This window comes from Anopheles maculipalpis, chromosome 3RL (genome assembly GCF_943734695.1).
Source record: "Anopheles maculipalpis chromosome 3RL, idAnoMacuDA_375_x, whole genome shotgun sequence".
Lineage (NCBI taxonomy): Eukaryota > Metazoa > Arthropoda > Insecta > Diptera > Culicidae > Anopheles > Anopheles maculipalpis.
This window is the reverse complement of record NC_064872.1, coordinates 90,999,069-91,026,568: the sequence shown is the minus strand read 5'-3', so window position 1 is coordinate 91,026,568 and position 27,500 is coordinate 90,999,069. Positions and strand designations below refer to the sequence as shown.

The 27,500-nt window shown below is 43.4% G+C and overlaps 3 protein-coding genes across 5 annotated transcripts in view; 2 read left to right on the top strand and 1 right to left on the bottom strand.

The window, feature by feature from the left end:
* The window catches only part of LOC126561808 (regulator of MON1-CCZ1 complex), a 250,519-nt gene that overhangs the window by 126,040 nt on the left and 96,979 nt on the right, over nt 1-27,500 (bottom strand). The window lies entirely within an intron of this gene.
* LOC126561334 (potassium channel subfamily T member 2) overlaps nt 1-27,500 on the top strand; it is a 130,158-nt gene that overhangs the window by 50,681 nt on the left and 51,977 nt on the right. The window contains exon 1 of one of the 3 annotated variants that reach the window (XM_050217409.1): nt 16,616-16,658. The exons of the other annotated variants lie outside the window; for them this stretch is intronic. The gene's annotated coding sequence lies outside the window, so the exon portion shown is untranslated. Of the gene's footprint in view, nt 1-16,615; nt 16,659-27,500 lie in introns of those variants that run through there. 3 annotated transcript variants of the gene reach the window in all.
* LOC126562510 (glycerol-3-phosphate dehydrogenase [NAD(+)], cytoplasmic) overlaps nt 1-27,500 on the top strand; it is a 211,372-nt gene that overhangs the window by 172,257 nt on the left and 11,615 nt on the right. The window lies entirely within an intron of this gene.

Here is a 27,500-nt window from a genome sequence, read left to right as displayed (position 1 = left end):
AACGTGTGCCCAGTGCAATATCCAGTGGATAGAAAAATAGGAGCTTTAATTGTCCCTTTCCATCCTTCATCATCCATAATGTGGCCTAATCAAGTCCATGCCCTTCTAGTGTATCTGCAAATGGATAATGATCCATACTGATGAGTGTTTTTGTACAACTAACCCAGGTGACAAGCATTATTTGATGTTTAAGTTAACAATTTTTACAAACCACCATGCGCTTCCACCAATCTCACAAACTACCATGCGTCTCCACCAATGTTGGGAAACCGTTCGTGTCTATCCGCACTAAGATACGACTCATTGATCCATTGCGTGAACCCATCTGCCATGATGGAATTGAAAGATTTTCGATCACAAAATATGATTTCCGGTGCTTTCCACGATTCGAAGCTGCCTTGCTCCTATTCCATCGCTAAAGCGCCACCTCGATCCAAATCTAATTCCGAAGGTCAGACAGAAAACTCAAACAGCGTCTAATCGACCTAGGCTTGACTCGCGTCGTACCATGTCTTGGAGGTGTTGTTCTGTTTTGTTTTACTATTTTTGTGACATAGGGCAGGAATCCTGAATGACTTCCGGCAAGGTGCTTTGGCTCCTGCCGGATGTCGGAAGACGAAGCAACCAGCGGAAGCGTGGTGGGTGCCTGTGTACGTGTGCAAGTGTGTTTGGTTTCCGTTGTTTGTCTCTTCTTTCATACTGACACCGCAGTGGCCTTTCCTAAGGGCTGACTGGTTGAGGTCACGCTCGGCACGGATCACCACCGTGTAAGAGAAGACAGTAAATAAACGCTCATGCTCACGTTCTGGTCCATGGTCCACAGCATCACCTTTCGCAGGCATAATTTGGTGTTTTTGCCGTGTGTCGCATTGCTTACGGGAGCTCGGATGTTGCTAGCACGGACAAACCTGTTCTGTGGCAGGAAAATCGATAATTCTACGCTTTCTGTAGGCTAAGGCTACCGTTCTATATGCACCGACTGGCTGTTTTCGTGGTGCCATTAATTTGTTATCCGATTGGTCCGAGAATCAGGTGTTACGATCGTAAATCTACCCGGAGCTACATCATTCTCACCTTTCACGTATATTCTGATGGATGACAAGCACAGGCTGAATTTAGGATCCATTTGACCTCGATTTGCTGCAGCTGGGTTGATGGAATGGTTGTGTTAAAGTGGTGAATCGATTAATTAATGAAAGGGACAAATGAATTTGACCCTCGCAGCGGCTAAATGCTAAAGAGTGTTTAATGTCTATGCAGATAAGCGTCAAATAAAGCATAACTCTAACAGCCTAATGATTACCGCTACACAAGAGCAGTCAGTTTACAGCAGTATTTTGCATGTACCAAAACAAGAAACAAAAAAACAACAGAAAATGGATTGGAAATTGGAAAATTCTATTTCACACGTGTGCGAAACCGTGGAGAGAAACCTTGTTCGCTCAAAGTGTTCACATAGATGAGTCAGATCGTGCTCATCTGTCTGTCGATTTTCATCGAACCGGTGTTAAAGCGACGACCACCGTTCTTGGTAACTACAAAAAAGACATCAGTTTCAGCGTCCTCGAGAATGTTTATTTTTTCGTTGCATACCAAGGAGTGGGATGAAGAAAACCCAGGCGGAAAATTGACCTTGAGAGGGTACAATGTCGCACACGCACCACCTCGAATTCAGTGTTGTTTATCTGAAGTGAAGTACTAAAAAGGATAAACCATTCCAAGTGATCTCATTCTGCAGGTGAACAGACAAGAATGATTGGATTCGATCGATCGAGTATGTGACTGTGCTGTGTGCTGATAAATGGGACTCTATCATTCTTTGCATCGTGAGGACTTGCATCTTGGCCTTTTCCCTGCTTACGATGTCATATAATAAGTGTCAAGATGGTGGAAATGATCCTGGTGAAAAATTCGTCATCATTAGATATCCTATAACGAGGGGTCAATCGATCGAATGATGCTTTTGCAATCTGCTCTTTCTCTACGTGAACATACCGAACAATACACCACACAATGTAGCGCCGACCGATTCTAATGAATTTTTCATTCTCACTCGAAACCGAACCCGAATCGATCGACGATTTTGATAAGCGGCTTAAGGAGCTAGCACAAGGGAACCGTCACACATACAAACAGCAGATTGAGGGAAGGTGTGGAGGCAGACTGATAAACAACACCATTTCCCCACCGTTGGGAGTGGCATCGAGAGAATAGTCGTGATGGTTGTCGAACCGTGAAGATGGAAATAAGGCTGAATAATGAATAGCGAGCCCGTTCCCGAGGGAAGAATCGCGCTTGGTGTCGTGACCGGGATAATTTGGATGAATAATCAATAAGCCTACCCCAATGGGGAAAGTGTGTAATAAATGTGCAAAGTCTCGGCATGCATACATAGCCACCGGCGAACCATATTCTCGTAGCACGGGTTAGGTTTTTAATTCCGGATCATTCAAAATGGCGTCAAGGCGGGAATAAATTGAACGCATTGAAAGGGAAACAGCTGATGCGGGATCGGTTTGGAATATTTCTCTATGTGATTTTATGCTCGCCCCCTTTTTTTTTGTTCCACAATTTGATTGAAAGTCAGTTCACATGGTGTGGAGATTTTATTGGAATGCTTTATCGCCACGTTCACATTCAAATCGATCCCCCGTTTAATCTCCGGCTAATCCAGTGACGTTCGTCCATTGAAGTGGTTTTTATCACATCCTACTCCTACATCGTGCCCAGTACGTGATGATGCTTTTTTATTGTGATTATACCGAACCAGAATGCATCAGTTCGGTGATGGAATTCATTGCTTATTATTCTGGATGGCTAGGGATATTTTCCTCTACCCTCCCGAAAGGTTCATAAAGTGGTTACGGTTCTTGACAGCTTCCCAAGGGGCTCGTTGGAACGAACGGGAGATCTGAAGATTGTTTCAGACAGACATTCAAAACCCGAAAAAACTGACGATCCCACCGGACCAATGAAACGCGGGAAATTTTAACAACCAAAAACTCGGGACTAGCATTGCGATGGTGTTGTGTGCATGTGAGTGTATATATGTGTGGTTTTGTCTTCGGTCGGTTGCTCCGAAGCCGGTTCACCGTATGGACAATGTGGGGAAAGTGTGCCCAAGCACCTCGTGATTTGAAAAACGGTACGCCCCGGAATGGTAGACACACACATCTTGTTTGTGTATGATTTCAATTATTCCATCCTCGAACATTCGTTTGTCCTTACCATCGGCCATCCGGGCAAACGGTATTGAAACAGGAGAGCCTTTCAAATTATGGGCCATCTGGTCCGAGTGGGGCTTGTGATTCATTAGAGTGAAAGTGTATGAGTGTCGTTCGCTTGTTCGGTCCTGATTGGCTTTCTTTTTACGACCTCAAAAGGGTTTTCAGAAAGTTCAGGCTTCGAGGTTCGACGGCACGAGAGTGCAGCCAACCGACCATCAGCCAACCGACCAGAAGGCTTCGAAGCAGTTCATTTATAACAAACTTACACAATACTGTAAATTAGTGCTAATAAAAATCCATACCGGGTTTGCAGCGTCGTAAAGTTTATAACTCCGCTCGCTGACGCAACAGCGTGGAAAATGGCTAATTAGCAAACTACTTCTCGGGCATCTACATTTACATCTTCCTCCCCAAAGCCGGTAAAAAACGCACGCACACACATCTACCGCCTCTCACTCACATCTTCCAGATGGAGATTATTATTTGTTGAAATTAGTCAACGAATGTTTGTTTACACTGTTATGCCCCCATACGCGCTTTCTCAGAGCAGGCTGGCCTGGGCCACGCGATTTATTTGCGTACGGTCCATGAACGATTCTGCGTTCGTGCGTGTCATTTACCCTAGGATGTGTGTGTGTGTGCTGTTGACCAACTCCCTGTGGACCTGTAATGTAGTGGAACCCATAAATAACTGGACGGAACGCTCCATATTCCCAGTTCGGTAGAACGAAATCGATCACCTAGCGTACAGCGTGCTGCTGGTTAGACCAACGGCGCAGCATCCAGCAAGGTTATTATAGGCGCAAAAGCATTGCAGCTTGCGGAAATCAGCTGGTTGGATCATTTCTTGTAAGCAGCGAGTCATGAAATGTCAATAAATTACTCACGCCGATCGCAGCCCGTTTGCGTCATCCCACGGCGTCGGAGGCGCATAATGCTTAGAATAGAGCCGTATGGTGCTCATCGCCACACGAGCTGATGCTTCACTGTCTCATAAAATATCCGAAGCGGCACAGTAGTGCAAAGATTCCAAGTGCATGAGTTGCTACAGGTGGAATGTTTAGGGCGAAAGTATTCCTGAAACACGCATAAATCTTTGGTTCGAACAGTTTGGCCCAACAAACAACGATAAATCGCAGAATCGTTTGTTGGATGAAAAATTCATTCTCTAAACACACACGTTTTGTGGTCGATTTTCCTTTTATTCTATTTTTTGACAATCCTTTCTCTTACTATGATGCCTGTGACACTTGCTTGTCAATCATGACGTTCAACGACATTATCCCTTCCATCGATCGCTCCACTATTTGTGAGCTGTCAGAAATTCAAGGCTAACACGATCGGGAACGTAACGAAAATGGTTACCTATAGCGTGTTGACCTTGTTATTACTACAGTACTGGCCCAACCTTTAGAGAATACTTGTGTTTTGATGCGCAAATAGCACAACTTTAGGCACTTTGCTTATTGTTAACGATTTCAGTCTTAAATTATGCAATTTTTATATGAACATCACCAGATTATGACGGACTTAAATATTTGATTGTATCGAATAGCTACTAACTTTGGGGAGGAAACAGCCAGCAGGATCGGTTTTCGAGTTGGAACGCAGGAAAAGGCAGCGAAACTCCCTGAAATGGAAACAAAATTATTAGGTTTGCTTTGCACACACTGTCATTGTCATCCAAACCACAGCCCAGCGTGTTGTCGGTCTGTGGCCCGGAAGATGGCAACTAAAAGGATAGCGCATCGGAATGCCTTGTGAAGCGTGGTAACGATGGACAAGTGGAGAAATGCCTTGTTATAGTCATTATTGTGTTTCCTCGGCTGAAATGTCACACGGAGTTCGGAAGGCGTAAAAGAGCCGTTGGACAGAACCCGACTGTCAGTTGATAGACTCGATTGTGGTTTCGATTTTCTTTTTCCTACCCTCCACCCTTTTCCTTATCACATCATTCAATCGTATCGGTGATACAGTATGATTATGATAGTCTGTTTTTTACCCGACTATATCGTTGGCTGTGTCTAACGACCCTTTTATTCGACCCCGCGACTTCCTCATTCACACGTACGCCATCATATAAACAAATCATAATACAGCAGTCCATGAATATAGACAGCCCAGGGCGCACACACTCGCCCATCGCGAGCAATCTTGATGCTGGTAAAAAAGTGGCAAAAATAATCATAATAATAAAACGTAATTGTGCTAATTTCGCTTGTTGCCCCAGCTTCGTACACGAAAAGATGGACCCATCCCCCTCAGTCCTGCAGGGTGTTGGTGAGTGCAAGTAGTGTGTATTCATTAGAATCGTCGACAGCATGCTTACGGCTTCGCTGCTCCACAGGGTTGGCAGCGGCCTTAGGGTTGTTTGCTTAATATGAGCCAGAAATGAACTTTCCTCTCGAACGCGAAACATCATCGTTTGCGAACAATAATAGCAAGTAGGAGATTGCTTGGAAGTCATTGTACACGGGACTGTTGTTTCCATTTCATTAACGGGCATCCGACTTCCACATGCCATCGTTTCACTTGTGAGTTTGGACACATGCGGCAACTGTGTTGCTTTCTCGCGGAAGTTTAGCTTATTATCGCGAACTGTTCGTTCTTAGCAGTTGGACATAAATTTGCGAATTTTAAGTGCATTGTCACGCCAACAGTTTGCCGGATAGCTACAGACTCTGGATCAAGTTTCCATTTCAATTTTCATTTGTAATCTCCCGCCTCCCTACAACACTTGACGCTAATGAAGGTGAAAACCAGGTCAGGACTAGGGATTTGCTTCCAAGCTACTGATACTACACTCGTGTAAGCCAAACAAGCGAACTTGTTTTTTTCTTTCTGCCCTCCAATAATGAGTGCTTTGCTCGATCTAACACGAGTTTCTTACAAACTTGTTCATCCAAGGGCTCTCCCTTTTGCTGCTACTGATTGCAGCATCCACGGCAGAGCGTGCGAATCTTCTTTAAGATCACCGCCAAGTGCTCTTGAGTGTGCGCTTCTCGATTGATCCACTCACAAGGAACAATAAACACCGTAGGCAACTAGAGAGCTTCCAGCCAAGTCCAGTCCAGTCTCCAAACTCCAGCGGAAAAGTTGTTCGAACCCAACCCAAAACCATCCCCAAAGTCAGTCGTTGATTATCTGAGGTTCTGTGTTTGTCTTCATTCTGTATGCGAGATTCGGTACCGATTGTGAACAACTTTCTCGAGTGCTGCTCATTGATGAACTTTGTACCGATTTGTTTTTGATAACGATAAGTGCACGTTTGGCCAAGGTCAGTACTGTGAAGGTTTGGAGCTGATGGATAACAATCGAACAACTTAATGTTTTGTTAGATGTAACTTTGTTGATGGGATCAAATCCGTTGACAGTTGATGGTTGGTTTCTTGTGTATTTTGGTAATTATGTTCCTGCGTCGATGGTCCTTCGGAAGTCCATATTTGAGCTACTCGTTTGCATATAAAATTTTAATGTTTCCCAAAAGGGATTTACCACAACAGTGAGTGTTTTTTGTCATTATTTTAGAGCTTAAAAATAGAGTGTTAAAGCTTGCTGAATGAGAAGTTGCCATACGAATAAACCCATCATTAGCTGGACTTGCTCTTCTGGGGCGTGTTGCAGGAGATAATCGTACGGTTTCACAAGGGTCCTTAAGTGAAGCAGTATGGTAGATCGTTAATGTCCCATACCTCCTTCTCTAAACTCGCAAAGTCCCACCGGAATTTGGGAAAACTCTCCAGTGCCTCCAAACGGGCAAACGCGTTGAATAAGCGGGGGTTTTGCAACGTATTGTTAACAGCATGCCGGTGTGTATAATTGTTGCCAGCCCAGGTGGTGCCGGTATTAAAGGGGTACCACGCATCAACGCGCACCGAGCGTATCAAGTGGCCGTATGGTGTGTTGTTAGGTATTATAGCATGAAGGAGCTCGCAATAAATTTCCCATCAAAAGCTAAACAGCGAGGGTCGTCGTTGGTGACGTAAATTTACGGTCCCGTTGGTCGCCTAGAACGGGAGGGTATGATTTTTTGGTTTGGGGGTAAAAGGACACCGAAATTGATCCCTATTAGCTCGGACAAAAAAGCCAAACTCGTCAGAAAAGTCAAAGTGTGTGGATGAGGCGTTGGGTTAGTGACCCGCTGCAAATGGACAGGAAAATGGGTTTTTCGATACAAAGGCGCGAAGTGGTGGGCTATTTCAAATCAATCAATGTTATTCTCAGGTTTGCTTTTAGCCACTTTCGACTTGTTTGTGCCAGGCTAGTCCATTGAAGAAACAGAAATTCTTATAATCGCCTTTGACCTATGAAAATAAATATTTTTGTCTTGAGGATTGCATATATTTCGGCGTTTTTCAAACCATTTTCTTATTAAACATACCTTTGCAGGTAGCAATCAAATTAGGAGTGTAGCCTCATTAATAATTTGAGTAAAAACTGCCGTTTACACTGACCGTTTCGCCCTATTTTTATTTATTCTACTGCGTGAAGTTTAATTGAAAAGAAAGCTATTTCAAATTAACCATATTTGTGCCGCATTTTTTATCCGTAACAATGTTGACAATCCATTACAACGCATTCAGCACAGCAGCGATTGTGGTCCGTTTCATGTTTTGATTGCATAAAGTGCTATTGTTTGTATCCAACAATGTTTTTCGTTTCTAACATCTCTAAGAAAATCCACCCCAGCACACAAAAAGCAACGAAGACAAGCAAATACAAAAAAGCGGAAAGAGTATCCTTTGAATGCTACGCTGTGGACTACCGGATGTTGCGCGGATTCTAATTCACAACAAATCCTGATCGGTAGGGCAACCGGCCGAAGGTCACGACGACGAAAGAAACAATATGAGAAAGCAAAACCTCGTTAAGTTTAATTAAATTCAGCACAATAGAAACATGTCCCATTTATGTCCCAGAGCAGGCTTCGCTTGCGGGTCTGCTTAAATTCGTCTGTTAGCTCCAGGTTGACATATTTTGCTTTCACTTTCGATTGGAGAAAGCTCTTTCTGTTGGTTGTGTTGGAAGGTGTGTAAAATTTTCATCAAATTATCGATTAAGTGACCGAAAAGACGGCTCCCAAATATCCTAAACGGACCCACAATTTATCGTAGAGCAGACAACATGAAGGTGGCTCCCTTTCGGGTTCGATCGGTGACGGGGGTTTTGTGTTTAAAAATAAAACAAAATATCGATTTTGTCCCGGTTTATGTCCTTCTGCACGATGCTCAAACGGTGGTGGATAGAATATTCATTTAGCGTACAAACTGGCCGGTAGGCTTTTAGTGTCATTACTGACATAGATCAGTAAGCACGAGCTTGATTCGCCGTCTAAATGGTGATAATTATTGCCAACTTGTTCCAGTGCTTCCATAGTGAGTTATCACGCCGCTGGCTTCATGGTCGATTTTATTATACTCTGCTCCGTTTAGAGCAGACTGACCAATTGCAAGGTGTTAATTTGGCTGTCATCATATTTTAGCTCAACGCTGCCAATAAATAGAACCATTATACATCAAACACTACTGTTATACAGGTACTCTGTGCATGTAAATGTATGCACAAATTCCACACTGGCTGCATTTTTGTCGTTACATCTCGCACCTTCCGGTTTTACCGGTGTGGTTGGAAAATATTTTGCCAACATTGTGGTGTGACCTGCGGCCAAAGCATATTTACATATGTGTGTTTGTTGCTCGCGCACGCCTGAATGTTGGCAATTTATCACAAAATGGGCCCACAAGCCGTTCGCGATGTAATGCGCAATAATGCGATCTAAATTAATGAGATTATTTCACACCCTGGTAAGCTAACGGATGCCGGTCTGCAGGTGTATAAGAGGTGTTTTGGGAGCTGTTGAACCGTATGTTACGGTGGTTGGTTCGGTTCGTGGGATCTCTATAGTATGAGAATGGTTACAGTTTACATTTAATTCAAAGTGTGCCCATGGGTGCTGCATACATTCACCGCTGGTATAGTGATTATAATTCAAAACGAAGAAATGTAAATCTAAAGTCGATTGCTATCACTGATATCAACAAAAAAAGACAACGATATCGCCCAATAATGCACCAACCACCAAAGCGATACAACCATAAATCATATTAATCACCCAAGATTACAATGTATCGCTATAGCCAACCGGAAAATTTAACTAACGCATGAATGGAGAGCATTATTTGTGGACCTTTATACCGACACCCTTCTGGGGTCAGGAGATTCCTTGCACTGCTTGTACACCAAAACGGAACCGGATGGTATCACGTGCAGCTACAACTGCAATCACGTCTGAAATTGAATCGATTTTCACGCTACAATCTTCATGCAAATCGACCAAACGGGGGTTTGCAGTCTAAAATAGCCAGCGTACCCTCGGGCAGTTTATGTAGCACTGCCGGATTCACGGATGGTTTCCAACAATTAATCAATCAGGTTCCGATATAATGTTGTTAAATTTGCCCTTTTCCGGGGGAAGTACTATTAATGACGGATTAAAACACGCTCTTAAAAACGCAAGCATAAACTTTCTGCATAATCTGTTTGCAGAGTTCGCTTTAAAGCTGTCAAACTTTTCTCGTTAAACGTGGGAAGAATTGACACTGAAAAAGTTTTTGGTCTAATAAAAGCGAGATTAATTGATTATTGATTTTCTCTTCCCAATTTTCACATAAAGAGATTCTTGAGCTGATCAACAAGCACTTTGTAAAGCTTTTACTGGTGAATTGTGTTATGTCGATTGCATGAATTAGGGCGGTTTCAAACGTGCCTGAAAGTATGCTCTTTCTGTTATAGTGCAGTACCAACGGGACGGGAAAGTAAACTATATTGATAAAAATGAGTCCAACATAAATATCCTTCCATATTTCAACACAGCTATTTCACTGTCAAAAGTTTATCGATAAGTATCTGACTTTGCATGCCAGTGGAAGTAATACATAAACTGGTGGAGTGTTTAAATTTCAACAAACTTTAGAAAACTGCTTGAGCAGTAGAACTTATCACCAAGCTTTTTTTTTTTCGCGTGCGTGATAACAGCTCGCCATCGGTCTTCATGCAGAAAAATAGTCCCACATACACACACACACACACACACACACACACACACACACACATGGCCAAAAAGAAACTTAATCGCAGCATTTTGGTGGTAGTTTAAATCCACGTTAATGGTTCAATATGTTATGCAAACGGCGGGTGCTAAAAATTTGTGACCTTCGGGACCTTTTTTCGGGCACATAATTATACTGATCAGACGTGAACCGAATGCAAGCGACGGAGCTCTCTCGCTCTCTAAGATGCTCAACAGCTTTAGACGGGGCAGTGAACATTTCGCCATGTCAGCAGTCTGAAAATAGTCATCAAATACAGATGCCTTGGAACGGTTTGACAGATAAGCGAAAATAGTTGTACGTTCTTTCTTCTGCGTGAGGATGCTGAACAAACGGGTATTGAATTCAAAGCGGAGCAATTTTAAACTTCTACTCTACATTAGTTAGGCAATGTTCAGGTGTAGGAAATGCGATGTTCCTGAGTATTAACAGCTTAAATTAAATCTACCAAAAAATCCCTGACTCTGGAATGGGACGTGGACTATCGGTTGTTCATTGTCGTTAGCTCCTACACTGGTGTTGGGTTGAATTTACTGTTTTAATTACTAACTTTGCTAATGCACAAAGTGTACACCACCAGACCAGACCCTGTTGCTGACTGCTCTGAACAGAACTGTTTGTGATTCCTTTTATGCTAAGAATAGCAGTCGGAGAGGCAGAAATTAGCAGAAATTTGCTCGAATTTTCCGAAAACCATCGGAACTGTTCGATCGGTTCATTTCCCCAGGTTCGATTTGTCGTGGTGGATTATACGCATTAGAATGGAGCACGGCCTAAGGTAAAGTATACCCGCAAATAGCATTTTAATGCAGAAATCGTGCCGTATCGACAAGCACAACAAAGAATCATCAGGAAGTGTAATCAACTACTAATTTTAAAGGCGCGTGTAGGCAGTTTTGCAAGCCTTTGAAATGAGCCTTTTTGCCATACTTTTATCAGCGCTAATTAGACGTTTCGGCAGACATGGGAGAGGATACTTACTTACTTAATGTTTGATTTTGTCCCCTTCAATCCTTTTCTCTCTTCCTCTCTCTCGTTCTCTCTCTCTCTCTCCCTCTCTCTTCCTCAACTATATTTGCTGACAATGGAGAAGGTGAGATTTTGTTCATTTTTTCATTCAAAAATTTGGCCCAAACTTATCCGCACTTTGAGTTTTTTGGATGCTTCCGGGAAAAAGTTTTTCGCCGCCTCGAATTGCCAACTGCACACAATTCAGTAAACAGTATCAATAGAGAAGGTATTGTAGGGGCTTCTTCACCGGCGCCGTAACACGAGCAACGAGTTAGATGATTTCCGTTTTCCTTTATTGAGGTTTATTTATAAAATTCCAATATTTCGACCGGCGAAACATAATCTGCCGGTTGCGTCTAAGGGTTTCTTTTTGCCTCTTTTGAGCTTATTCCTTCTTCCGGCTGAATGGGCAGAACGCAGGCGAATCCGGAAGCCATTCCTCCAATCTTGTTCCCGCAACCAATTATGGTGGAAGAATTTGCATTCCTCACATTTCCGTGCTACTCTTTCAGGCCGGTTCCGTACATCACCTGCGTTGTGACGGAATCCATGCAATTCCGCATCCTTCCAATCGTTAACTTACGGGCTACGGGTTTTTGGGAATAAGAAATTAACAACTTGATATATTATTTATCAGTTTCATCTCTGGGATGCTGCGGGTCTTCATCCTCTGTTTGCTTTGCGGTGCGGTAAAAACTCGGTGCTTTTTGGAGTTTGGAATACAGAACAGGGTCGTGCAAGTTGTTAAGCTTACGCTACACCTTTTGCACCTTTGGGGAAAATCGTGCACCCGGTGATCGTAACAACCAGCGATTTCCCCTTTGCTCCCTTAGTACCAATGCTCTCCGAGATAGCGGTTGCGATTCACAAGATTTCCATTTCTTTTTTCTTGTTGTCTGTGTGTGTGAGGTAAGGGTTAACTGAGATCAACGAGATTGCGGACGAGTCGTATGCTCAAGAACCAGCTTGTTCAAGTGCAGTCTACCGTGCAAGGGAGACCCGTCCCGTGACTGACAGAAAACAACGAAACGAAATAAAAACTAGATTCAAAGTTGGTCACAGAAGAAAAGAATGCCTGAAGATACCATGACTGCATACAGATAGCTTCGTGGAGATAGTTTTGAGAGGACGATAGGGGTGTTTTTTTTAGCGTACCGTATCACCTTCGTTTTGGAGTCTGCACAAGCACCGATGTCCCAGAACCTTGCCTCTGACAGGCAAATATTTGATTGCCATCCTTGCTGTACTTTAGTTTTGCAGTCGGTCAAGAGAGACTTGTCTCTTAGTTATTGCTCTCTATTCACAGCCGTTTTCCATTTTTTTAGTGGACAACCGCAATCGAGAAGAAACTAAAATTGCCATCACCTGGCAGGGACAGCTTTAGCTATAAATCACCTGTGCTTGAAACGTTTGTTTTTCTCTCCCCCTTTCAAGCTACTCAGCATTTTGTATTGTTTACCTTTCCAATAATGGTGTTGCTTCAAATGTCAGCAGAAGTTATGATACAACCACGTTGACAACATACGAATCCCAAAGGGCAATTTTGTCCTGCGAATTGCATACTTTGTGACGTTTACAACTGATTACTCAACAGGGCAGCAATGTTGACGCAATTTTTCAACGGAAATATCATTTAAAAAGCTCTCATTCGCTTCAAACGTTCACACTTCTTTATATTCGCCTACTAGGATAAGCTTTTAGTCCTATTCAAAGCAAACTCTCTACAGAACAGAACAAAGGGCAAGCTTAAATTCGGAAGTAAATGAAATTTCCACTTCACCAGGAAGCATCGAAATTAATTCAAGGAAATTAAGAGCATAAACATTGTCACCTAGAAATAGAAGTCCAAATCTCGGTTGGCAGATGTTAGCCCGAGATTAATCCTTTTTCATCACTCCATGGTAGCTTTTTACCATCATTTTCCACGCCTGAAGAGATTTTCTGTATGAAAACAAAACTGTGGTATGCTCTTAGTTTGTGGCATCGTCGTTCCAAAACCCGCACCAAAGCTTGTTCCAGTGAGTGCAGAGCTCCTTCAACCGGGACGCCGTTGTAAAGGTCCTTTTTTGTACCACATCCGTTGGCCGGAAGTCACAAGCCTAAGCACCATTCAAGCACAAACCGCTCAAGAATGAAAATATTCACACAAAAAGCGCTCGGTGGTCGCGCTGTCCATGAATTCCGTGCTATTTCTATACCCAAAACTGTCATGAACCCGGAAAGCATTGGCCATCGGTTAAGCCGATCGTACCACACGCAGAATATGAGCGTTAAAATTGTATTTTTGATTCGTTTGTGAAAACATGTGCTAAAGTCTCCCACTCTGAAGTGTCTCTGACCTAGAGACCGTATTTAAAGGGTTAGAAGAGCGCCAGGACCATGTAATACTTATCTAGGTAGGTCTGATAACAGTGGTACATACCGACCCGACCGAGGAATGTATTCCGCACGATATGTGGTAAGCTTTACGGTCGGTTTAGTTTGCACGATTAAATTACCCATGGAGCGGCGAGCACAGCGCAAAAACCGGAACGAACGTACACCAATCGACACCTTTCCGTTCCGTTTCGTTTGATTAACATAGCCTGCGCCTAAATGTAGACCATGCAGAGCGTGTCGTTCGATACCTACAGGGACTACCCCGGAACACTAATGCCCATGGCCTGAAGGAATCGTCTCGTTATGGGACGCATCGACCTGTGCCTGTTTCTGGCAGCGCTTGTTTCATCATTACAAGCATCGATTTTGTCGATGAGTCTATGGAACTGGCAAGAATGGGCACATACACACATCCTTGGGGAACACTGAGTGCAGGGTTGGTCGTGGTTCATTAATTTCGTCATACCGATGGAGGGAAATAATGGGACACAAACTGCCAGTCCTGGTCGGGAAAATTGTACACACATACACACACACACACACACACACACATACTTGTACATGCTGCTACCTCAATGAACACGACGCCAGTTGACGTTTGGCAGTGTGTTCCAATGATAGACTCACAGCGGGTGGACTCCAAAGTTAACCGGGGCTAGTCTTTGCTCATCTCGGCAAGGACGCTCTCAGCTGTCAGAAGGCTTTCGGGCGATGGCATTACTGACGTCCGAGATGACGCCACCCGCCATCAGGGGTGGCATTGAAAATGATCGTTTTTATTTGCTGTCCTGTGTCTCTCTCTCTCTCCCTCTCTCTCTCTCCCTTCCTTAGTCCTCCTAGCGGATCGAAGATGGTCGAATGGATCAATAAGGGTACAGATCCCTCCTACCCGGAAGCGAACGGATACTGTCCGGACTCCTTTGCTCCGGTGGTGACTGCATTGACTTCGGAGTCGATTTACGTCCTTTCCGATACTGTTACCCACCGCACAGTTCCGGTACGGAGTGAAGTTGGTACTAGCACTAGACCAGCAGCGAACGGCTCAAGAGTCATTTTTCATGCAATGCTTTGATTCCTGTTGGAATGATAATTGGAGTGGTTCTCTTATCGCTCTTTAAAGTTTGTCGCAGCCCATCCTCGAGGTTGGTTGCAAGGGGGCAGGAAAGCTCAACAAAAGAGCCTTTTGGATGAAGCAGACGATGTTTAGTGCTGGTGCTGTTGTTTGAAAAGCGGAAACCCATCAGTCAGTACCTGGGTGTGTGCGTGTTTGTTGAATTAATTATAACGTCGAATGTTAAGGATAGCTCGAAAAGCCGTTCTCGAACTCAGTTCTATTTATTCAGAGCTTGTGGCTTTGTGTGAGGACATTGTGTGCATCCGTACCCATTAGTGAACACAGTCAATAATGATAAGCAGACAACGAGCAGTCTGTTTTTGTCATGCAAAAAGCATACATTTTAGACAAATTTTTCCAAAAAAGCTTATGAAAAAAAAGTAGAAAGAAATAAATATTTATTCTTAGTAATATATGATATTTATACCGAACAGCGACCACTTTAAAATATTGATCGAGTGTAAGTTTGAACAAACATACCATGAAAGCCTGTTGGCCTAGTAGGGAAAGTTTAGCATATCGTTCTAATGGCTCAACCACCGGCTGACACTGACACCGGTGAACGAACTACTTTTATCCCGTTTTTCCCCCGTATGGAAAAGTACTAAGTGAGCCTCTATGCAAAGCAGAAACACATCTCTTGCGTGCATTTTCCTACCGTTCTTCCAAAGTTGCAAGCCACTCTGCCCACATCCGAACTTTTCCAATTTACACGTAAAAAATGAAAATGGTTCTCCGTGTAGAAGGTATAGCCCGCTCGGAAAATTTCACTCTGCCCTAAAAGCGTCGTCAGTTGTTGGGCCACACTCGCATCTGTCTATCTAAAAGGTACCGAAAGCGGATGCAAACAACCGTTCATACAACCGTTCGTCGGCATAGGAAACTTTTCCCAACAAGTCAAGGAGCACCGCATCCGCACTCCATTACCGGGCAGTGAAGTTGGGGCGGCAACTTTAGGCCTTTCCGGATGCAAGCGTCAGTAGACGTTTGAGCGGAAGATTAGTTTTCAATTTACAATATTTTGTAAAAACTTGATCGTCATTAGGATCGTTTCCTTTGACCATCCCAGTGACCTTCTGAGAAATGAGATGGGATTTCCTTACATTTTCCGCAGACCATAAGAGGCCAAAGACACGAATCGGTCCTGATTTTTGGTGGAACGCATTAACTTCCTCATCACACTCAACATAACCAAACCGGTTCAACCGATCGTTCGGTTTCTCGTTTTAGGACCAAAAGCTGATAGATTTTAGAAACGAAACGTAACATCATATAGTGTCTATATTTACCTAAAACGGAAAGCCAACGTGTAGCGTAATGTACAACATATATCAAAGTCCGTTCCAAACAACTATCACCGACGGGTGTTACTTTACCAGCGTAGCCGTCATCTGCTCGTAGTCCATCACCCTTTCAACTTAAGCGTCCGGACTCTAGACAAGAGGAGTCTGGAGGACCATTCGGCAGACCATTCTGTTCCCGTTGCCTTGTTTTGGAAACTTCGTGGACCTACAACAACAGTCTTAGTAACTAGTGTCAATTAGAAGCGATAGAAGCGCCTAGCTGTTTATGCAAGTGTGTGTGCGTGTATGAGTGCGAGTGTGGTTTTTGTATGTTTTATACTCACCGTTCTTCAGTGCCAGACAAACGGAAGCAACTGGGGAACCGAGCTCATAGCAGTGTGATAGACTGAAAGAAAAGAAAACAAAGCAAGTGTATAAGTAAGCGAGTTAACTAAGCGAGCTTTTCGGGAGCGGGCGAGCTTTTTATACACACTAACACCGAGTTTTAAATTCCGACGACGCGTCCAGCCGCCAGGTACCAGCACCGTTACTACCATAGTGTTTGTGTGTGTGTGTGTGTGCCTTTTTCTTTCTCTCTGTATGCGTGTTATGTACTTATGCGTGAGCTTGTGTCATTGTTGCTGTCATATTAGCTGACGGCTCTATTTGTGTCGTGTTTGTGTGTGTGTATATTTATGTTGTAAACCTAAAACAATTTGTGTCCTTTTGTATGTACCAGCACCAACACCTTGCCTTCACGTTACGATGCATCGCTCATAAATGCAACATATCGCAAATACCAAATCCTGTTGGCAAATCCTGCGTGAAAGCTGCTTACGATTATTATCCCTATGCATTGCGGTGTGCATACATTTAGGCGTTATTTGTTTTTAATTTTGTCGTTGCGGTGCGTTTTGTGAGCACTTGAGGAAACAAAAACCTGTGATGCATTTTTAACTGTGCTGAGCATCTGCTCACACACAGCAAAATAAACTTTCAATCAGCAATCGGTGCAACAAAAAACACGGGTTGATTCGTATCGCGAAAGGCGTGAATTAGGTAACGAAAATTCCCCAAGCAGTCAAGAAATAGTGAGTGCTATCCATCCATCATCCCGGCGCTGTGTGTATTCGTGCTTGACCTACATTGATGTACGTTGTGAGCTCACAAACCAACCGACCAACCATCGAACCAACCAACCACCAGTCCAGTGCTAGTAGTGGCCGGTTTAGTCTGCGAAAGCAACTGAGGGAAAGGTTGGTGCGTGTGAGTGTGTAGGTGCGAGCTTTGCCACGATCCTGGCATTCACAAATTGGCCGCCACATTCCTCTACCTCCACACCAACACCCCAACCACCAGAACCACCACTACCAGGCATCATCATCACCAGCACTTTAACTGCACCAAATGTCAGTAGAATCCGACTCATCAGTTGTAAGTGTTTCTTTTCCCCTGTTCTCCGGACGCTTGTGTTGCTTCATTTCGTAGCGCCTTCTTCGTGTATTTCACTCTATCGCCTTTTTTCTATCTCCTCTTTCCGCAGTTTCTCTGTCTTTCATTCGTTCACACTTTTTTCCCGTAATTATAGCGTCACAGTCAAGTAGTAGAGAGATCGACAGCACTCGACACAGCACGCTTCCTTTTTATGCACAATTGCTTGGCAAATTCACAGTTGCAACGTGGCTCATTGATCTTGTAACTAATGATTGCTTTCATAGTTTCGATGCTGCACTGAAACTGAGCAGCAGATTTTGTTGTTCCGTTAATTAAAATTGACAGCAGCGAAGAGGATTGCTGAACGGACGTTATGGAACCGCACAAACCGCATTTCTCAATCAATCGACAGCAGAGGCCTGACTTGGTTGTATTTGAAGCAAAATATATTGTTGAACCATAATTTAATAGCTTTCTGTGATTATTTGTGCTACAATGGGAAAGCTTTTTATTTTATTCTTTTTTCCTTTTACTCACACAAGGAAAATATTTTTATTCATCGTGCCTTATTGAATAAAGGAAACATTGTTTACATAATAAGCGATATACAACCGATACACCAAGTTACAAGAGGCCATACGTAACGCTCCACGTAAACTCAATTAAAACTTATATGGCCTGCATGGGTCCATGTGCCACCTCCAACAGGTTGGTTGCTCATTTCGACTACCTTTTTTCCTTTCGTTGAATGCAGAACATAAATTACCCCGTTCCGAAGTCGAAAGCATCAATTACAGGGTTTCGCTTTGAAGTGTTGAGCCGTGCAAACCACGTCAACGAGTCAAAAAATAGAATTAATTTGAGGCAGAAGACGTTGGCAATGGTGACTCTTGCTTGCCCTTTTCTGTATGATTTAATAAGATTTCGCTTCCGTAGATGGAAAAGCTTTCAGCTTTCAGGCTTCTCCGTGAGGGTGATGATTGGTTAAAGTGAGAAGTAACATACAATGGTACCAGGAGGTTACATGTTTTAAGACTGCAATGCTTTAAAGGTACTTTAAAAAATACTTTTAAAAATTGTTGTTATTTAAAAAAGCATTGAAAGCTTGAGTGATCCACAACAATCGAAACAGCATAAATCGCCAACTGCAAATTCATCCAACCGAAATTTACCCCACCACAATCATCGACCTTGAATGACGTTTCACGCATCTGAAGGTGGCATAATTTGTATCTCCGCTTTGCAAAAGTCTTTATCGCGTACCCGTACTGTAAAGCAAATTAAATTTGCATAATTCATTGCAAAATTATGAGAACCGTATAAATAAACAAACGACCTTCCTAAGTAAAACCCCGGGAACCTTTAGAAAGAATAAATTAACACAAGACCGCTGTTGATGCAACATCACGGATGCAAAGAAAAGGAAAAGGAACACATGAAAGGAAGCGTTAAAAGGAAAATATAAAATCTCCTGTTGGACTTATACTGTAACGTCTTACTTATGCAGCTTAATTGCTCTTACTTCTTTGCTTTGGATTCTTTTTATTTTGAAAGGACAAATTTTCATCTTTTTCGTGAGAGCTCAGTGTCCTTGGTTCCTTACGAAAGATGTAATTAAGAGTTCATAATGCTAAAAACACGTGCGAATATCGATTGAACCTCACAGTCCAGGAGATGTTCGTGATCTTCAAAACACTTCCCTAATCTTTGTGCCGCTGTCAAAAACTCTCACCATTCCTTCAGACACTAATACGAGAGGATAATCTGGATGATACCTCCACGCGCGTATGTGATCGTCTAGCGTGGGGTATAAAAGGAGGTCTCGATGATGATGGTGATGCCAATAATCCTCACAGAGAGAACTCACTCTTCTGTAGTAAACGGATTAGTTCTGCGTCTTTCACAGCACAACCCCTGCCCCTGGCGTCAAACTAAGCGATGAGACAGGAAATCTGTCAAACGTGCCGGAAGACCGGAAGTTTCTGCATGACTTGCCCCATTCCACCAATAAAATCCTTTCCAGGGGCGCGTACAAATGCGCCCAAATGTTTGATTCGCAGTTTCACTCGATGAACCGTGCAATGCTCACTTTCCAGCGGTATGACTTCCTTGAGGAATGTTTTTCATTCACAGCATTCCTACCCAACGCTCGTACTGTAATCCTTGCTCGGTGATAGCTTCGCAGCTTGAGGGAAATCATAATAATCCTCCCGCTCAAAAAACACCTCCACCAATCACGAGCAGCTTTGCAGAAGGAATGCAAACAACAACATTCACCGATAGCTGCGCTACTTCTTTCGGTGTGGAATTTCTCCGCGTCAGCATTGCTTGGCATCTTATTGGATCGAATTCCAGCTGAACGGATTTTCCGATTTTTCTTCCGGCTGTTAATTGGGAATCATTTCAAGCGAACCTATTTTTATGTATCTGCTTCTATCTCGGCAGCAAAAGGACAACAGCAACAGCAAATTTTCTCCCGCGGATGGAAGGAAACTGCTTTCACCTTTGGGCGTGATGGACGGATGACGGATGATTGAAATGCAAATAATTCATCCTTATCCTGCAGTCGGTTCCTCACACCTCCTTACGCACATGCCCAACGATCGTTTATTATTCGGAATCGAAAATGAGTGACAACGGAGTGCTATTATTTTCGGTGGTAAATGTCAAAGGACCAGAGTCTCGAAAAAGCTAAGAAAGCTCACCAACATGCTGAGGGATCGCATAGGGGTTTGCTCTCTTTCTGCTTGTTTCGTGTTTGTTTCGAAAGATTTATTCGAAACCTCAATCGTATTATCGTGTGAAAGTGTGTTTCACTCTTCGTGCCCACACAGCGCAGACGAAGCGGACAAACGATCCATCTCTTGGCGGTCCGTTTTCCGCTGTGACTCGTTTGTTCCTGTTACCCCCACTGTACTGTACAGGCCAAACAGAACCATTCTAAGAGGTTGCTTTTATAGCAGCACACAGTTATGTCGTGGATGGATGCAGGAACACCAGTTTACTGCATGTAGCGTTTTACGCTATTTATATCAAGACCCGAACCCATCTCTCGCCATAAGACCGTTCCGGTGGTGTCGTTCTTTCGCCGGTACAGGCCATAAACAGCCAAACGCCAGACGTACTATGGGGACCACTTCTTGATAGGTCGATTTGTTGTTTTGCTGCACATTCCGGCTGATGTCTTAAACTTCGATGGCAACAAGAAAAGGAAGACGATACGAGTGGCAAAGACGGATGTACGTGCGCCCTTTGCACACGATCTTCTCGGACACATCTAAATTACTTTGAGGCCAGTTGATGGTGAAAGTCACAGTGGAATCGACTCTGCGAAGCAACTGTGATGATCGCGTTTGGGCGATACTGGAGCCGCAAACTCGCGACGCAACGGTCACGTTTCGCTACAAATACACATTCATATGTCAATTACGCCTTCAAGGTAAGCAATGCCGACTACGGGCAGAACTTTAGTCGATTTGTCGAGCAGACAAGACAATAATACGGCAGTTTTTTGTGCGGCATTGCATACAGCGAGGTGGATTTGTCAACGGAGACAAGAAATATTTTAACTTGCGTGCCAGCGAGGTGCTACCGTACAACGTGTACGGCAGATCTCGGTTGATGTCTTGCTGCAATACGAATTCTGAGTAAATCGTTACCATGGCATGGTGCTGTGTTGGCAGAACTAGTGTTTGTAAATTGATAGACAAGGCCATATCCATGATATTGGTGTCAAACTGTGCAGTAACTGTCGAGTACAGTCGGCAGTAGGCCCTACAGCTTCCGGCTGCCAGCAGTACAGTACTGTGCACTTCCGAGAAAAACAAATCAGATACATTGCGTTCTGTGTTGTGTACATGGAAAGTTTTTAATTAATTTGTATTGAATTCCTAGTCGCAATACTCAGTTGATTATTGCTGCGGGCAAAACGGAATCATATCTCATGCGAAAAGTTCTTCTGCTCTATTTTGTAACAATACAACCGATGCAGAAAAAGCTTTTCAGCTTAGCTTATACCCCTCTAACTATTTAATCTATCAGCGATTTGCTTCCTAAATATCCGTTTCAAGCATCTCCCGATTCTACGAGGCACCAGGCGTCTCCATTTCAATATTTTGATTGATGTCGTGTGACACAAACCCAGCCATCATTTTCCTTTTGCCATCGTGTCGTTTTGCCAGAAATAGCAAAGCAACATCATCCATCGACATCGACATCGACACCGGCATCTCTTACGCACTCAAGCATTGCAAATGTCCAACATAATCTAGCATAATCCCAAATGTAGCGCTAGGCAGACAGAGATTCCTTGCACACGTATTCAAAATACTTGATTTCTTTGTCTTTCTACTTCAGAGACTAATCTTTTTCTCCATTTGCACGGAATAGAACGGTTTCCGTAGCTACGGTAGCGATAAGACAATGCGACCACAGTCACTTCCCGGAACGGTATCTTGAGCGCCGGTCCGTTGTGCCTGTGCTGGAGCGTGGCCGATTCAGAGAAAAGTGTTCCCTTGTTTCCCTTCTTTTGGAAACAAGAGTGTGTGGAGTACTTACCGGTTCCCCATCTAGAGCCACAACCTAAACAGTCGATAAGATGGAAGAAAATTGGGATGTGAACGATTGTGTGCGTGCGTGTGAAATCGTTGTGTGGCTTCCCGGCAAGAATGGAAACGAAAGTGCTTGTCTACGCTAATCAAACGGTTTGATCAATCGTTTCACTTCTCGAGAAAATATCGAACAAAAGCTTCCACAGCGTGATAGGGAAGCTGTTTTCGTTCGTAAGGGTTTCCGTCACATTGTAACCATCGATGGCAAATTGGGACTTGTTTTATTTTTACGAAAATTTGTAATAGGTTTTTTTTATGCCCTAAAAGAAGTTAGATCCAATACAAAGGGTATTTGTAGAGTTAAAGAATTTCTAAAAATTGACTCTTTAAATCTGCGTTTCATTTGCTCCATTTTCCACAACCCAAAAAATCCCATAAAATGTGTGCTTCTATCACACTTCTACGGACCATTCCGACCCATTTCATACAATATGTAGCAGGACAGTGCTTGCTGCACCCTTTCGGTCTGACTGTTTCATCTTTTTGCACTATCATTCTCTCATTTCTCCCCAAGCTGGAGGAGAGAAAAGTCCTAACAGATGAAAATAAGACCGTGAATTATTAAACGGTGGGACGTGTCCAGACCGTCCAGTACCGTATAATGTCCAGTTTTGGAAGCTCCCGTACCTTGCGCGACCGTTATGAGAAACATCCAAAGCTGTTATGGCATGCGGTACGGTAATGTCGTTAGAGAAAATGAATATTTATTTGGTCATTTAGATCCAGCAACGCGGAACAGTGCCGTGCTGTTTGGCTGATTTCAATCAACCTTCACGGTGGATCGGTTAACTTATGCAAAACCAATCCCACGCAAATCCGATCCGGTTGCGGTGGGCAAATTGTTTCACGTAAAACCCCGACGGTGCCAACTTCACGGGCAAAGCATTAAAACAGATCTTCCCGATCGTTGTCTGTCGCTAAATCGCTAAAGCTTTCGGATTTGCCCTGTCCAGTGAGAGACGTTTAGCAATCCTTTTCTGGAGTCTGCGAGCTCTTCCAGGTGGAAACAGCGCTTGGAAAAATGATCTCAGCGTGTAATCACCGAAGACAGCGGAACGCGGTCGGGCATGCAAATCCTTTGATGCATATCAAAAATTCATCATCAATCAAAAAGCGATGCGGCGGAGGAAGAACTCGCTTTACCACCGTTCGTTCCCTGCTCGAGGAAGGACCCTTCTTCACGGGAAACGATTAAAAGCCAGGTTGGAGCTTATATCTCGAGGGAGAATCTGCCAACCAGACGCAGTGGGAGTTGATGATGCCCGTGTAATGCCGACAAGTCAAGAGCTCTATCAACAAACGACGCGTGAGGTACCGGTACGAACACTTGAAGGTAATCGAGAAAACTAATCCTTGAAGTGTGTGTTGATCAGTTGACAAACACGGGAAGATTTGCCAGTTGCAGCAATTTCGTTTTGTGTCTTTTAAGCACAGGAAACTTCGTTACCGGGAGAAGAAGAGAGGAACAGGGAAAAACCTTCAACGTTGTCGACTCACCTCGCAGCGAGGATGTAGAACAGCCACGGAAGATCATATGTTTGAAAAGAAAGCAAGCAGGAAGGCAAACACTTTATCCACTACTTACGATGCTTAAGAGCATCACACCACGAAATGTCGATGATGATTTTTACCCTACATCATCTTTCTCACCTGATTCGATGCGATTTATCACTCACCGTAATCGTAACGTTTGGCTTGGAAGCTTCCTGCAGATGGCAGCAACTGCGATAAACGGAACGAACGGGCAACGAATCAGCATTAAACTTCAAAATAAAACGGAAGTCTTGCCGATGGAAATTGTGTATTCAAATGAAGGCAAATCGTTCTATTTGGGATGAAAAGTTGAGTCGTAAAACGTGACTCACTTATTTGCCAAGCGTTTGTTAACGTTGAAAAAACGTGATGACTGCTAGGAATTGATAAATGAACTGAAATGAGATTCCTTTTGATTGTTGAAGGAAGAAAGCTGCTATAATTGTGTCAGGAATTAGTAACGATAACTAATTGTATCAAATTTCCACTAACATTAATTAAAAGCTCAACAAGCTATGTTGATTGCATACCTTTAGGAACATTTGTAGCACCTGCACTGACATCAGTTCTCTCGATCTATCTCCATTCTTGCACTCTTTTCTATTCCATTTGAGATACTGCCGATAATCCAACTTAAATTCCGAAATCAGCAGCTGAGTTACAAACAGAAACGTTAACTTTTGACCTTTCCGCTTTTCCACGCTGTCACCAAATCCTATAATTTGTCCCTTCTATTTGACTTTCCGACGCTGATGTGCCCAAACGAAGTGACCCATCGCTCCAGCAGATTGAATGATTGATCTGCACTCATTCACTATTCGGAAAAGCGTTGTGCGAGGAAGAAAAAAGAGCAAAAATGGTTCTTTTCTGACCATCCGCTTGTTGCACGCTCTGTTCAGCACGGAAAGCAGAACGAAGATAAACAGAGCTTTTAAGGTTGCCCCGAATCAATCCAAAAAAGAAGCAAGAGAAAAAAGGAAAATGTGCCAATGATTCATCATGCTGGACAACGGCCGTGGTAAAGCCGATATAGGAAAAATCGAGCGAGCTGTTTGACTAATAGAATTTGCACATTATCCTTCCTTCCGTGCGATGGGAATGAATTTGTAGTTTTTCTTGCTCTTCACCCCCTTGCTCGGAGGACACACTGTACTACAGCCAAGCATTTGATTCATTTGTATTCGTTAGCCGTTAGAACGGTTGACATGTGACATCGAGTGATCTCGCAAGCCCAACCATCCTGATGTTTGCCGCTCCAGTTTGCTTTTTCGGTACTTTTTTTGGGAAAGGGAGTGGAGAGTGATTTTCGAGTGGATTTGTCCTGTTGCGTATCGATTATTGAAGCCAGTTCAACAGCCTAGATGAGCCCCTGCGACACATCAATCTTGTGCGGAACATTATGTCAGTTGGTTGAAAAAGACGAAGAAGTCTAATGAGTGGAAGGGAACAAAGAGGAAGACAAAAAGTTCATTAAACCATCTTCTCTATCGGGAGGCTAAACTAAGCATAGAAAAAAAGCTGAGAAAACAAGCCCAGTAGATCTAATAGCAGCAAAAACGCTAATGAGATCTATATATTTCAATTAAAATTAAATTCACACTATCAGGCCCGTTTTTGTGTCCCTGTGGCTTACGGAAAGGAAAGTGTACGGCGAACCAAGAAGATATTATTTTTGCCATCTGCTACGGTGTTAAACAGTGTCGGGGAACGGGGAAAAATGTACGTTGAGGCTAGCCCAAGGACGTACAAAAACCGCCAATTAGCCTTCAACCGATGAATTATCTTATCTTTAAGAATTCAATCTTTTTTTCTTTCCCTTTCCCGCAGAATTTCTATTCACAATTTCTTGGTAGTTTCGTTTTTCCATCACTGATCGAAGCAATCATGATTATCCTTCTCAATCAAACCACCGTGACGCAGTTTTCCATGCAACGGCACGACGGGCTACTTGAGTGTGAGCGTGTGGTAAAAGTGTCTCATTATATTTGTCAGCTGCCTTCACTGCATTTATCCGTATTCCTTGACAAAACCGAGCATCTCCCAGGCCGAACGTTTACAATCGCTGCCCCTGGGAAAATGGGCTGGTTGTCGCTCCGGATTCCACTCATCGTAGTGTCGAAGGCGGCATAAAATCAGCTCGTGTCAAAGTGCAAAGCACTCTTTTGCTCCGGTTCCTTCAGTGTGGAGACAATACTGCTAATACTTTTAGTTGGTAGGAAGAAGCCCCCGGAAGAAGCGACTCCGAAAAATGTTTTTTTTTTCCTTACTTCGTTTCCATGGTGCTGGGAAGAAAAAAAAAGGCTTCGCACTACGGTTGTTGGGGTGTTGGGTGTTTCAGAAAGTTTCTACCGAATGATGTTACTATAGTCGCTCCATATGTTTACATCTCACACTCGAAAGAGTTGTTTTGTCATTTAAATTGCATACCTTTGAGCGTCTTTTTTATTTTCACCCCTTTGTGCGAATCAAACACGCAGCTAAAACTTGCTTGTACTTTACACCGATCTTTTATCACGGACCTTATCGGTAGCGAAAGACATCCTTTCGCTTTCCACTACGAATTATTGAGCGCTGAAAGCGTTTCCATCTCCCACCATCCCGGAAAAACGTCACTCCACACCGGTAAAAGCTTTTTCCTCTCCACACACATCTTCTCTCGTAAGCAACAGTGTCGCATCGTCATTGTTCCAGTACGACAGTTTCCGATTTGCCACTTTCGACATCGACAAAAATCGAACCACTGTACAACAGAAACCTCTCACTCATCGCTGAAGATCAAAGCTCGCCCAAACACACACTCACAAAGGAACGATACGGTCAGAGTAATTTAATATTATTATGCATACGTGCGTATGCGCGTATCTACATTTCGGTTGCCGACGCCTCCGATCTGGTTGGCAGCGATCGAACTGAGAGGACGATACATTCCAAAACCAATCACACCGTCGTGCTGAATGATTGTCCACACGAGCGAAGAACTCATACGGGCCGATATGAGCGATATGTTCCTTTCATGCATAATTTAGGATGGTTTATCGATATTACACTGCTGCACTGGCATTGAGCTAATGGAAATCCAGTGTCACTTGTTCCGTGATTATTGGCCTACACGCGCGACGGCCACTTTGCACATTTCAATTAATTAAAACTGACCCCTGTGCTCGTTGCAATGTATCGCGAAAATTGAACTCATACTCGACTTTTCCTTCACTAGGAAGTGAGGACCGCAGCGAGCATCATCCAGCTTTGTTGTGATAATGCTGAAGCGTGCCTGAGCTTGTCGAGCATACAAACAAAACAAATAATCAACCGAACCAATCGACAGGAACACACAGGCCCCTTCTCTCCTGTTACAGTGCAGGACATAAAAGCTCATTTTGTCATAAAGTTATACTGTGAATTAACCATTATGTCCATGACGTCTGGGACGCATTGGTACGGCAGGTGAACGGAACGGGTGTATGAAAACGGACAAATGAAACAAATGTTACAGTCGGTAGCAAACATTGTTGAAAAATAATAAACTACAACAACAAACGAGCCGGATAAAAATCCAACAAGATCCTTCCCTTTAATGCTGTCCTTTTTTTGCTTCGTAGCCGTTCATGACCGCTCCTACCGAGAAGGTAAAATGGCAGTACCGCTACCCAATTGCTATCCGTATTGTTACAGCGTGGGTAATTAGTTCATTCGTTATTCATTGCAATGTCCCAATGTTCAGACAATCGGCTTTGCTGCTTGTTCCAGCTCTTTCTGCTAAAACCACAACGTTACGAACACACCAACATCCACAACGGTGT